At 36.7% G+C, this 15,080-nt stretch overlaps 1 long non-coding RNA gene across 1 annotated transcript; it reads right to left on the bottom strand.

Annotated features, from left to right (window-relative positions):
• Positions 1–5,008, bottom strand: LOC125184948 (uncharacterized). The gene is made up of 3 exons (XR_007169642.2): positions 4,573–5,008; positions 3,950–4,015; positions 1–1,220 (listed from the first exon to the last, which is right to left on the bottom strand). It is a non-coding gene; the product is annotated as an uncharacterized lncRNA (long non-coding RNA).
• Positions 5,009–15,080: the final 10,072 nt, after the last annotated feature.

Here is a 15,080-nt window from a genome sequence, read left to right as displayed (position 1 = left end):
CCTAATGCTGAACATACTGAGCTCAAGTCTACAAAATTAACATTGACTACAGCACTAGAGGAAAAGCATAGCCAACAAGCTTTATATATGCCATTATGCAAAAAGGTACATATGTAGGTTCCCAGTGGCTTGCTATCCAGGTCTAAATTAACTGAAAATGCTTCCTCAAATTCACTTTACATGACTTACATGATAACATTTAAGTAAAATTATGAGATTTTTTTTAATAAGCAGTGTTCTTATAAAATTTTACCTGCTTTTAAAAGCAAGATATGGTTTGTAATCTCCATTTTCAAATATCAAAATTAATGCTTAAATGTGTGCTATAAGCTTCTTTTGCATTCAATTACTCTTCCCAGTATTTTACTAAATGTCAAGATTTCCTAGCTATTCCTGTTCACCAGATGATGAAAGCAGCACACTCTTCTTAGCAGACCACAGCAGAATAAACTCAAAAGTTCCAATCTGTACAGCTCAGTGGGCTTTTTAACAGCCCCAGAAAAACATTCAGACACTTATGCAATTGTGTGAACAAAAGGTTGTGCAATCATTATATCCACAGATTGCATTCATGGGAGAATGCAAGTTTGGGAAAAGCTACACATTTTTATGCTGTCTACTCTTTAGCATCCTTATAGTATTCTTTTCAGATGCAAATCTCCACTCCTTACTGCTGATTTCCCATTCCTTTCATCAATACTGAGATCCTTAAGTTATTAACACACCTGCTAACTGCTTCATACACACACACATGCTTTAGTGTGGTGTAGTCTCTCTGGCTCTGGTGATGAACCTGACTGTCCTAGCTCAGCCCAGACTGGATGACCATACTGCTTTCTGTGAGGTATAACATCCTTTTCCATCCCATGAGGCAATGTTCAAGCAACATTTCAAAGCTTTTGAATGCACAAAATTTTACATATCCTTGGATGATAATTTGTATAACTGTTTGTCTGCTCAGCATTCATTGTATTTTCTGTTCTTGAAGAACAATGTGACCGAGCAGCTGAGGCCAAAGTTTATCTTTCCTTGACTTCTGTATTCTGCAGCTGTAGGACCACTCCAAGAAGGGGAGACTGCGCTTTTCCAGAAGAGCTGCAGGGGAAACAGGAGGCACAAAAATCCCATGAGCCACCATCAGGAGTCAAGTCCAGAATGCTGTTAAGAAAACCTTGTGCTGCCATCCAGCGGGACCTCGACAGGCTGGAGAATTGGGAAAACTGAGAAAAATAATGAAATATAATGAGAGCAAGTGTAGAGTCCTGCATCTGATCAGGAACATCTAATGATAGGACAAGGGGCAATGAGTGCAAGCTGTAACATAGGAGGTTCCCCTTAAATATGAGATGAAACTTTTTCATGGTGAGGGTGGCAATGCTGGGACTGGCTGCCTGGGGGGTTGTGGAGTCGCCTTCTCTGGAGACATTCAAAACCCACCTGGACACATTCCTGTGTGACCTGATCTAGGTGTTCCTGCTCTGGCAGGGGGATTGGACTAGATGGTCTTTCAAGGTCCCTTCCAAACCCTAACATTCTGTGATTCTGTGAACCCAGGCACAGATAGGCAGCCACATTTGGTGGTGACAGAAATAAAGTGGTATTGGGCATTCTGTAGAGTTTGTTGCAATCTAGAAGCTGGATTAAGAATAAATTTTAAAAGAAAGAGCCTACCCTGCAACGACAAGGGTTGGGGGGAGATTGGTTTGCAATTTATATTTTAATTTGCTGTATCTAACTGATGTGAGTTTTACTATTAGATTCTTTACACCCATTCGTGGCATAATATAACCTAGCTGTAGAGCATGAAAGCTAGGACTAGGACTGAGGACATTGCCCATTAAAGCTTTGGCTCCTTACACCTACCACCATTTCCTCTGTCCTCTGCCATGCATTTTTTAAAGTTTTGTATGTAAACGTTCTCCCATAATTTTTTTCCCAAATAAATCTTTGCTGGGTAAACTGACCACTGGAGACACAGTACACATTGGGCACGCTACATATAGCCTAACTCTTTATTTTCATAGAAAAAAAAAAAAAAAAAGTTTTTGCAGGCAAACACACACAGTGAAGAGACTGATAGCCATGTGCTGTGTAAAGTGAATGCTTCTCAACTCCAGAGGAGTTTCTGTAAATCAGCATGGATGTGAATCCATTCACATTTAGCCTCAGATCTGAAGTTCAGTCCATGGCCACCATATATTTAGCAGTATGGACACAGTTATTAAATATCAGAGATCTGCCAGAAGTCTTTTGGAAAATTAAACAAGCACTGCTCAGCAGCCTACATTTTTTTATTACAAACAGCCAAGTGTGATTAATCTGGTTTCAAGGGAAATTCCTGTTTTAATATTTCAAAACTGGTTTCCATGCCTAAAAAAGTTAAGTGAAATATTGAATATTTATATTGAAATATAAATTTATATAAAAATTAATATTATATATATATATAAATGTGTAAAATGAATTTGTAAACTTTCATTTAAGGGAAAAAATGTATTTTATTTCAAAATGAAACTTTCTTTTATTGGTGTTCACTTTTTAGTTACTTTATAATTTGAGCATTATTCTCTTATATGTCAAGAGGTGCCTAATGTGATACTGTGTACTATGGTATATTATGTCTTTCACATTCCATTTTTTAAGTTTAAAATATTAGAATAAATGTGACTTAGTAAGGGTGGAAGATCTCAATTTCTAGATGAGTGCCTTCTCATCTAGATCCAAAGATCATAGTAATGAACAGAAATCTTGCAGCTCATGTTGAGATGCCTTGAACAAATCAAAGAAGAGCACTGCTTTAAAACACCAACCTTAGCTCATGGAGGCTAATCTCCCAAGACTCCCACTATAGCTGAGGGAGAGAGAAAAGCATCTCTAGAGACAATTCAGAAGAGGATTCTATAATACTCAGAAGAGGGATTCTAAACCTAATTTTTGATTCTGCTTTGCCCTCAGGAAGAACCTCTGACTTTCTATTTATTATAGAAGGAACCTGGGGAGATTTGCCACCAGAGAAAATGAGTAGTCTTTATGTTTAAAACCAAGGGTCAAACTGTTCCACCATAACTCAGATACAACTTAAAGTATAAATTCAAATGTTATCTATATCAATTATCTTGACTTGTTTTTACTTCTAAAATTTAAATAAATAAATAAATAAATAAAAGAAATATTAAGTGGTTATTATCTGTATCCCATTCAGCAGTGATAATTAATAAACATTTATATGTATTTGTTTAGATATTATATATGCATATACGTATGTGTAATTTGAATGGGGGGGGAGAGAATAAGACCTTTTAACAAGTTTTTCTTGTGTAGAGAACATTTTGTAACTTTTTTTCTTAATCAAAGTGATTTAATGAAAAATTTTGGCTACATCAAAGCAGGATTTACAGGGTAGGTTCAACAACAACAACAACAAAATCAAGCAGTTCTGCTTTTAGAAATTTTCTACTTCTGTTCAGTTCAACCTCCGCATAAGACTGGGACATTTAATGAACATTGATAGCACTGCAGCAGTAACAACTACAACTTAGCAACCTCCATGAAGAAACCTTATTGTTGGAATTAATTTCTTACAAGGTAACAACTCTATTTTATTTCTAATTCAACAAATAAAAGACATACTGCTCAAATTTGGACACATGCAAGAGATGCTACCATGAATATTCCATCACAATAGTATTCCCAGTCTTCTGTGCCAATGACAAACCAAAAGGTAGAAGCATCTTTATGAATAACTGAGGTCAGAGGTGAAAAGATGAATTAACTGTCCAACCAATCCCATTATCAGCACAGAGTAGATCTTCTTCCATAGAGTAAGCTTTTTATTACTCTTTACAAACTATTTAATGTCTCAAAAAATGGGGCTATCACAATTGTCCTTTGAGGTTCTCTACAGAAAAAGAATTTATTCATAAATAATCTACATTTTCTTTTAATTTACCTGCTGTGGTGGATTGACCTAATCCAGCTGCCAGCTGCCCACCCAGCTGCTTGCTCATTATCCATTCTGAAAAGGACAGGTGAGAACATACGATGAAAAAGCACGTAGATTGAGATAAAGACAGAGAGATCACTTACCAATTACTGTCACAAGCAAACCAGACTCAACTACAGGAAGACTAATACAGCTTATTGCCAGTTAAAAAGAATAGGTCAGTGAAAAACAAAGTGAAAACAAAAAACAAACAAACAAACAAAAAAAAAAAACACTGAAACTCTTTCCTCCCACCCCCATCCCCTTCCTCCCAGGCTCCACTTCACTCCTTCATTTCCAATTCCTCTCCCTCAAACTCCCCACTCCACAAGCAGCACAGGTGGATGGGAAAGGAGGGTTATGGTCTGAAAACCACAGCAGTTTCTCTCTGCCACTCCTTTATCCTCATGTTTTTCCCCTGCTCCTCTCTGCGGGCCACCTAATTCACCATGGTCTTCTCCACTTTGCTTTAATGGAGGCTCCACAATGGTCTCTCCATGGGCCGCAGGGGAACTTCTACTCTGGTGCCTGAAGTACCTCTTCACTTCTTTCTCCACTGATATTGATATATGTGGGATTGTTTCTCATACTTAATTTTCCTCGCTCTTCACTGCCATGCAGAATTTTGCTCTCTGTCATTTTCCCCAAGGCACTTCCATCGTGGGCCTAGCCCTGCCCTACGGCAGGGCCGCTGGAACCATCTGGAACCAGCTGTGTCTGGCGTGGAGCAGCCCCGGCCTCTCCTCACAGAGGCTGCCCTGCAGCCCCTGCCACCAACACCTGGGCACCTGCACTCAGTAAAACTGTAAAAATCTTACAAGACTTTTTAAAAGTCTTCCTCTCCTTGGTGTAAGATTTCGACCCCAGTAACATGCATTGCAATATTTCAGAACTGCTTTTTACCTCTGGTAAGCATTTGGTTTTGGCAAATCTATTAGTACTTTCAAATGTTTCTTTTAACCTTTTTGTTTGTTTGTTTGTTTTAATGACAGTGGAACTTACAAACTTACTTCCTTATAAACTTTCTTGCAGCACCCTCATTGTCATTGCACTTATAACTGTTAGTGAAAGAATTGAAATCCTTAAATGTGCAAGTTGATATATTACTGTTTATCCTTATTGTCTTTTGTTTATAATTCCTCAGTTCTCAGCCTAAAACAAATCATTTCTATTGATCTCACTTTGTTGAGTAAGATTTCATGAAAATTTTATTCTAATGCTTTATTAAAATCCTATTATATCAGAGCTAACCTTTCATGTTCTGGATACTTAGCAACTTTGTCAGAAATCTTTTGTCTTCTAGCAAAGTACATCTTTTGTATTTCAAGAATGCTTATTACCCTAAACTTTAATATTAGTTTTTTGTTAGTTTTTGATGTTCATAGTTTCAATTTAAGAAACAGTAATTCCAAAATTAGTAGGTAGTTTTGTGACAGGGAGAATGTAAGGACCAGTACTGGAAGTTTTGGAGACTAGAAGCATTAGTGTCTGAGGAAAAGATTGGTGAGTAGAGCCAAGAGAGAAAGCAGAAATTGAAAGAAAAAACATCAGGATCAAATGGCACAAGAATACAATTACTGAACACTTCCTTGACTAAACTACAGAATAGGCCATCAACATTAGTTAAGGATAGGGATGAGAATAAAATTCATTTGGAAAAGATGAAGGGAAAAGTTGAAGAATAGATTACTTGTGTTTTCTACACATCTAATTTTGCACAATAATGCAATGCCATCTGTAGGCAGATAAAGTAAAATATATATACATATATAAAATAAAATAAAGAATACATTTTTACATGGTGAATATGCCTATGGACTGGTGAAGGAAGTCAGATGACAGAAATCCATGAGATTATATTTGACAATATTTAGTAACGTGTATCAGGACTTGTGGTTCTACTGTCTTTTGCTTAAATAACCTAGCAGTGAAGGTTCTTATGTGACTTGTAAGAAATGAACAATGGTGACCATTGACAGAAGAATTGATTGAAAATAGTGCAGCTACTAGTGCAGCTTTGGACCTCTCAAAGGACCTAATCTAGGAAAATGTACCATGGGTACTCAAGTAGGGATTTCAGAGACAAATTTAAGTACTACAATACACAGGAGGCACTTTACCTTTAATGAGCACACACATCATTAACAACCTGTCATGTAACAGATGTAGAGCACACAACAACTACTTAGAGACACTGTTCCAAGGAGAACAAGTCACCATATTTTTGGTCCTTTTGATATACAGCTGTAATTAGAAACCCTACGTTCATTTTCTAAGACAAATGCTGTGTTATGATTGTATCTGTTCTGGGAACAATGATCAAACTCCTGTTTGATCATTCTATGATCATTCTATGTCTTTAAATATTTTACATGTAAAAATCGGGAAAATAGTTTATTTTCTTAGAAATTAAACAAATATATGAATTGAAAGTGACATGCCTTTAGTTATTATTTTTGAATAACTAAATGTGTTTGTTTTGTTTTTATGTGCTGAACGTCCGAAATAGCAAGGATAATGGGAACAATATACACATAAATGATTTAACTTATTTTGTGCCAATGCAGCACAGGTCTTTTGAAATTCACACTGAGGTACTTATTACATGAGGCACCAGTTTGCTTGTACTCTGCAGTCTGACATCTCACCTAGGAAAGAACGCTGCTGAAAATTCTGAGATGAGAATCAGAACATGAACTATCCTGTTTCAAAAACGTAGAAGTCTACATATGGAGAATCACATGAGTACTTCAGGGTCTAGGATATATACTTTTTTGGTCAAAAAATATGCTATATTGTCAAGATTTTCTATATTTATGCAATACATCAAGTTTAACAAGACTGTACAATTCAACTTAGAAAATTCAGTTTCCTACCTCTCTCATGTATTCAGATGCTGTCATAGTCCCTTTTGCCTGTAACTAGGTCATCAGATCATCTAGAAAGAACCTTCATGTCTAGCTGCTAATTATTCTTTATTACAGTTCAAATTATTTCTAATATATATCAGCAGTTTTCAGGAGTTATAATCACTTTTATTATACTACCATTACCATTTTACATACCCATTGTGCTTTTGTAACTGCAGAAGAAGAAAAAAGATTTTAAAAATCATAAGAAACACCTTGACAATTGTCTTTTTAAATAAAGGATTGCAGAAACATTTATCACAACTTTACTGTAACTTAAAAGAATTTCTTGTATGTTAATGGAAACGCAGCCCAAACATACTTACTCACCCTGAATAGAGCCTCTGGCATTTAAATACTACAGTTTAAGGACACAGTTGGCTTAAGTTCATGAAAACCTTTGAGCAGGAACAGTTTACAAGCTCTTTACACAAGGTACAGCAATTTGATTTTCATACAGTTTGGCACTTTGTCTTGTTATCCTTCCATCGCTATGAAATTTATAGCAGTTGACAAAGAAGTTGTCTAGTATAGGAGAAGCATGAAATCTGTATAACCTACATAACCCCATTCAGAAGTGCTATGATAAACTAATAGTAAAGCAGTCAGATAAGGACTTCAGTATGTCAGTGTTTGCATGACTAAAGCAATTGAGTTTACCTACAGAAAAATATAGCCTTACCAAACTACAGTATGCCCATTGCCTTTGTACCAGACTTCTAATTATCCAGAGGTGATATTCATTATTCAGTCACTACTTGCTAGCATTTTGTGTGGCCTACACGCTTTGCTATGAAACACTCTCATCATGAGAAACACTCTCATCAAAGATGGATAAAACCTGCAAATCAAAAAGAGCAATGACTGGTGTTGTAATGTTGTACTAACAAAGTAACCTAAAACTGCCTGAAAATGTAGCACAGTAGTTTCCAAGCTATCCCACTTCTGGGATAACAATCTTCCATTTGCAAGAGCTGTATTCCCAATTACAAAGCTGAAAGCAGAGGGATCTGTGCTCTGGTCATCCAGGAACTACTTAAGCGCAAGCACATTATGGCTAAAGTATAGTGTAGGCACACAAAGGGAATGTTGAACAGTGGGAAATAAACTCTGCTTATATAGTGAGATGTTATCTTTTAACTATATTTGATTATAGCCCATCATAGACTCATTCTTAATCTTCCTTTTGGTGAGATAAATAAACCTAATATCAGAAGTTTTTCACTTTGCAGTAATGTCCTACTCTGCTTAGTTCTGGTACTTCTCTGGATCCCCTCTAGTTTATTTTCATGGCATTTTTGAGGTGACATCAGAGATTTTTCCTACATAATAATAAAAAATTCCAGTGGTATTTTAACAGTAGTAAATTGAGGTTTCTATTTTATGCCATGAAGAATTAAGTCCCTTAGACTACTGAAGGCCATTTCAGGTTTTTAAATTCTTCTTGAATTTTTTTATGTGCTTAAGAGTCAGACATCCAGTTTACAGCAAGATTTGGTGATCTGGTATTTTTAAATTTGCTCTTACCTGCATAGCTGCTAAGCAGTATATATTTGTAGCTGCAGTTCTTTCCCAGACTTCGTCATATAAAAAATGACTATCATCCAAAGTATGTTTTCCGAATTGTCCTTAACTCAAGAAAAGATAGAATCTTTTTTTTTTTTTTTTCAACACAAAGTACAACACCCCTTTGTCTTTTACCTAAATTTTCCTTCTAAAAGAGACATAAATGTTGGTTTTAACATTCCAGTCATGTGAACCATCCCCTCAGGTTTCTGTTATACCAACCAGGTTATGTTTATGCTCATAAATAAGCAATTCCAATTCTGCTTGTTTATTACCCATGCTCCTAACACTGGTGTAGAAGCAATTAAAGATTAAAGAATTTCTTCTCTCTTTATCCTTTGGTGTCTTGATTAATTTTGTTCTCAGCATCAGAATTCTGTGCTGAAAGTTCATGTTTCCTCTTTTTACCCTTCTTTTTAATTTGACATCAACCTAACTACTGCAGTGTACTTCTTTGGTACTTCTCTCATGTTTGCTAATGAACATGAGAAAGTTCTAATGCCTACATCCTAATGTCTAGGCTGAAATTAATTCTCAGAACTGATAGTCATTTTATTAGCACAGTACAACAATAGAAATCCGTAGTTGGTTGGCAACCTAGTATCCCATGCCTCTGTGTTTAATTTTGAAGGAAGCAAGTAATCTAGTTCAGGATCATTGACATTGTGCTACATTTCCTATTTTTTTTTTTTTTTTCAGAATAAGTTCTGGGACTTCAAATACTTCATAGCTGCTCAGAATCCACTTGAAATTATGTTATATTATTAACTTTTTATTAGGGTGCTACTGGACTATGCTAGGACAACCTGAATCAAATGTCACTTTATATCAGTGAAGATGTAAAGTGAAGCTCAAATTCCTGTTATATCAAAGCAATTCTTGTGATTTTGTGATCAAAGAAATGTTGTGACAAAAATTTTGCCACTGTTAAAACCATGAGGCATAATAATTGCTCCAAGGAAATCAGTGAAAGTTTTTGCTCTTGCTTCACCCATGATCTGTCTTAAAAGGTGTGATTCAGTTGCCCAACTAGAGAAAAATGATATCACTTTAGATATGCTATCATATTGCACCTGATCATTTGTCACTCCAGAAGAAGGGAACTGAATCCCAGTGAGTCCTGTGTTGCACCTGTCAGCCCCATGTAAATCACTGAAATACAAAATATCTGGAATAGCACTAAATAATTGTGTTTAAGCCACTGAAATTTACCCTAGGCATTTATTAATTTTGGAGTGATATATAAGTGGGGGAAGATGAAAAAAAATCTAATTTTTATATACATATTTACATTTTTGGTATAACGTAAGCATTAACTTGTCATTCAGCCTGCATTCTTGTAAATATCAATGTCTTTGAACATGGGGGAGGAGGAGGAGGGAAGGAGGGAGGGAGAAAAAAAAAAAAAGAGGATGTTGAAGATGTTAAGGAGGAGATCCTAGTAGGTCTAAATTGTATTTTATTTTCCACGAGAATTAATGCATACTCTTTTTCCTAACTTTGAATATCCAATAAAATATTTTACTTTGTATTTATTTGACTCTAAATCACTGTTTTCTTAACTTCTCTTAAACTTCATATCCTTTGTTTTCCCATTATAAGAAACTGGCCTTAAACTTAGTGCTCTGTTAATCCCTAGTCTTTTTTTCTGTATCATAAGGCATCTCAGAGTTATTTTCAAACTCAGTAATTTCAAGCACATGTTCAAATGCCTTTGGATGTATATACAAAGTCAACCGTTCCAAAATCTTCCCTCAAAGTGAACCAATTTTATTCCTCCATGACACAGAATTCGGTATTTCTACTCAAACAAGCTACAGAATAGCTGATTGTACATATGGGGAACAATACAGTATCATGCAGACATAACAGCTTATGTCCTAGAAACTATATACATACATTACCATAGTGCTGGGACTCTTACTCCTGCTGTTGTCACATACATTTTCCAATTGTTCTAAAAATTTATGTTTTCCTGTTGAATTCTGAACATCTGAGACACTTTCCTTCAGACAACAATGTTTTTCCAGTGGCATTTGGTAGAATAAAAACAGATTTTCATAAGATGAATTCCCACTATAGGTACTATCTGACACTCTCTAAAGGGCCAAAGGGGTGGCAAAATAATATATATAAAAATAATATACTGATTATATGTCAAGGCACATGCAAGACAAAGAAGTGATCCAAGACAGTCAGTATGGCTTCACCAAGGTTAAATTGTGCCTGACCAGTCTGGTGGCTTTCTATAATGGAGTGATTGCATCAGTTGACAGAGGAAGACTGATTGATGTCAAGTACCTGGACTTCTGCAAGGCCTTTGACATGGTCCCACATGACATCCTGATCTCCAAATCGGAGAGATATGTATTTGATAGGTGGACCATTTAGTGGATAATGAGTTGGCTTGAAAGTCACACCCAGAGACTGGTGGTCAATGGATCTATATCCAAATGGAGGCCAGTGATGAGTGGTGTATCTCAGGGGTCTGTTCTGGGACCAGTACAGTTTAATATCCTCATCAACAACATAGACAGTGGGATCGAGTGCACCCTCAGCGAATTTGCAGATGGCACCAATCTGTGTGGTGTGGTTGATACGATAGAAGGAAAGGATGCCATCCAAAGGGGTGGGCTTGAGAAGTGGACCCATGTTAACCACATGAGGCAAATGAGGTTCAACAAGTCTAAGTGCACGGTGCTACACCAGGGCCGGAGCAATCCCGGACTTGAGTACAGACTAGAGAAGAACTCATTGAGAGCAGCCCTGCAGAGAAGGACTTGGGGGTTCTGATGGATGAAAATCTCAACATAAGTCAGCAGTGTGTGCTTGCAGCCCAGAAGGTCAACTGCTTCCTGGGCTGCATTAAAAGAGGAGTGGACAGCAGATCGAGGGAGGTGATTATCCCACTCTACTCTGCCCTTGTGAGACCCACTTGGAGTACTGTGTCCAGTTCTGGGGCCCCCAGCACAAGAAGGATGTGGAGCTGTTAGAGTGGGCACAGAGAAGGGCCATAAAGATGATCAAGGGACTGGAGCACCTCTCCTACGCAGAAAGGCTGAGAGTTGGGGCTGTTCAGCCTACAGAAGAGAAGGCTCCAGGGGGACCTCATTGCAACATTTCAGTACTTGAAGGGGACTTAAAAAAAAGATGGGTAGCAACTCTTTGCTCAATTGGATAACGACAGGACAAGGGGGAATGGTTTTAAACTAAATGTGGGGAGATTTAGATTAGAGGTTAGGAGGAAATTCTGCACTCAGACGGTGGTGAGGCACTGGAACAGGTTGCCCAGAGCGGTTGTGGATGCCCCATCCCTGGAGGTGTTCGAGGCCAAGTTAGATGAGGCCCTGAGCAGCCTGACCTAGCAGGTGGTGTCCCTGCCAATGGCAGGGGGGTTGGAACTAGATGATCCTTGAGGTCCCTACAACCCAAGCCATTCTATGATTTGATGATTCTATATATTGATGCATATATATATGTGTGTGTATGTAGATAGATATATATCAGTTCTAATCCTTCTCTGGTCATGTGTGTTAAATGAAAGAAGAAAACACTAACAATTCACTTAAATTTTCAGATAGCAACCTCCACTGATAACTAGTTTTCTTCAAACGAAATCAGGTAGAAATCAGCTCGGGATTCTACAATATTGCATTAGAGTACATAAATGTATTTACATGTGAACTAAGTGTCTAAGTTTAGTACATTCAATTTGTGATTGAATGTAACAATTAAATTGTTACAAACAAAAGCAAACAAACAAAAAAAAATGCTCTAATTCCCCTCCTTCCCTCCCCCCCATTTGAAAATTAGCTACGATTTATGTCCCTCAGCTACTGTACAAAGACGGCCAAGGATGGAGTATCCAGACTTTTATTACAACTCATCCCGTGCCAGACACAAAACAAAGTTATGCTGTGATTCAATCTCTCTCATTCTGTTGTGTTGTTCACTGACTTTCTTTCCAACTTGAAAAAGATGAAGTGTAGGATAATCACAGTTAGTTCATGGTGAGCTACTCAACACAACCATTGTGTGAACTAGTTACCTGAACAAATGTAGGTGACTAGCATATGAAGATTTGTTCTCTACTGATTGTATTGATCAGATTTCTGTAATGGGAGATGAGCACTCATGCAAGCAGAGCATTCTTAAACACAGACTGGAACAGAACCCCTGATTCAGCTGTCAATGCATAGGTATTTAGTACCACTGAGACAACCAGAGGCATTTATGCTAACAGCAAGTGTAAAACACTCAATATCCTGCACCTGCTGAAGGTCTGGTGGTGCACACTGTAAGGTATCTCAGGTGACACTCAGCTGAGTTTAGGCAACTGAATTGAATCCATAGTATCCTGCTGAAAAGCTTTGATTAAACACATTTCCAGATTTTTACAGTCAGAGCGAATGCAAACTAGCCTAGAATTTAGTTCCATGATTATTACTGTTGTTTCAAAAAACAACTGTCCCTATTACGTCAAAATAATTGGCCCCCAATATATTATTAAAACATACTACTGGCAAAAATATATATTCACAATTTACAATTACAATGAAATTATACAGTTTCATTTACAATGAAATTCTAAAAGCAGTGAAATGGCTGTAAGTGGATTTAGTGAGGATTTTCTTAACCAGAAAATATTCTAAACACAAGAAAGGTGTTTGTTTGTTTTTTTTTCTTTCACCGTAAAAATATATTCCTGTAAATTTTATAGATTCTTGTACTTGTAAAGATTCACTTTGAGCAAGCAGGGTCTATAGATTAGAGAATCATTTAGAATGCATTTAGAAGCATCTCAGAATGTATTATTCCTATGATTCACAAATTTGCGAATTAAATGATGTTAAAAGGAGGCAGGCTGAGGTATTAAAAACAAATGAGTAACTTTATATTTCAGATAAATCTAAGTTTTTTATCATGGTGTCTTGTACTATTACAGCAATGGTGGTGAGCCAAAGTTTTGTGCAATGCAAGGTTTGTGGGGATTAGTCTTCTTAGTCCTATTTACAGGGTTGGAAACTGTTCTCTCTGTAACACAAAGAAGTAATATAAATTTCATGGGACCTTAAGTTTCACAGGAAAAATCCTAATATTTTTCAAGTTACTTTTGAAGGACAAGAAAAGAGATGCACAGAAATATATTGAATTATCCATTCTCTGTCTCACATTGTTGTTTCATGAGTAGGTCTTACAGAGAAAGAAGAAAGTCACTTTGGAGTTCTCCTGGGACACAGCAATCGTGTATGAATCCATAATGTCCTCTCATCCATGCATCACTGGGGAGGGAAAAATTAAAGTATACTTTCTCTTCCAACCCTGCAATATGCTTAATTTCTTTTTTTGATTATTACCTACTCTCTTTACTTTTGAAATAAAATTAAAAACACATAACAAAAACTTAAACTGTTTGATTTACCATGTTATTTGTTTTAAATAACACACACAGAAATGGTCATCCATGCCCCCCCAACACACTTGCAAGACAAACTCCCGGAAAACAAAGTCAACAATAGCTGCCGTGAATAAGGAGAGTGTTTTACATTTCCTTCAGCATAAAACAGGGAAAAATAAATCCCATCAGTAAGTAAATGAAGTGGATCTCAGCGTAACCAATCTATGAGCTGAAAATTAGTTTAAATCCCATGATAGGAAGGTTAGGAATTTCATAGATTAGAGGGCCAAAAGGGACTGTTGTGATCAAATTTATGAACTTATGCAGAGATTTTCAAAGGCACAGAAGACATTTGGCTACCTAATTCCCACTGACTTATAAAAGAATTTGGATTTTTAAATGTAATTTCATTTTAAAAAAATCCCCTTTTTAAGAGTATTAATTTGACCAATACTAGGAATCCTAAATCATGATGCATAATAGTCAGTGTCATAGCCCATGCTTCAGTTATCAGTGTCTCACTATAGTCAAAATACAAGCACATTGTAGTATTCTCCATGAGCAGATACTTTCCTCAGACATTACCAACAGAAGAGCTAAAAGGAGCTTGATTGCTAGACCTACTCAGAGACCTGTGCAGCCATGGTGGCGAAAGGCCCTTTGCATTGAAACAGGGGACACAACGTTTGGACTGTTTCTGTTTGGTGTAGGCAGAAGTACATCCAAAATCTTCTGATGCTTTGTATGAAAACATGTTTCTTATTTAATGTATTTGATAAAACTATTTTTTCACTATGCAAGATAACTTAATTTCACCACAACATGATAAATTACAGGTTTTCAAGGTTACTAGAGCAAAAGCAAGATTTACTGCATTCAACCTCGAAGGGGTTAAACACATTCTAGTTACCAAAAAGTACAATCCTTGGATCAGGAAATGGCACATCCATCAAAAAAAACTTGAGGAAATTTGTTTGTGTCTTAGAATAAACTGTTTCTCCACAGTCTACTTCCTATATTTAAATACAGTTTTTCTTAGTTTTAAAAATAGTATGCTAATTTAACAACAGGGAACAGAGGAAGTGTTATGCTAGATGAGACAGTGATCCATCTATTTCTACTATTAAGTTTCCAACAGTGGCCGTTAGCAGGAAGTGTTGTTTTGTTAGATATATCTGATCTCTCCTAACAAAAGTTTTAACACACCGATTATATCTCTTTTTGG

Source organism: Anser cygnoides, chromosome 1, assembly GCF_040182565.1.
Source record: "Anser cygnoides isolate HZ-2024a breed goose chromosome 1, Taihu_goose_T2T_genome, whole genome shotgun sequence".
NCBI classification, from domain to species: Eukaryota; Metazoa; Chordata; class Aves; order Anseriformes; family Anatidae; genus Anser; species Anser cygnoides.
The sequence above is the reverse complement of the archived record's forward strand: the minus strand, read 5'-3'. Positions and strand labels throughout refer to the sequence as shown.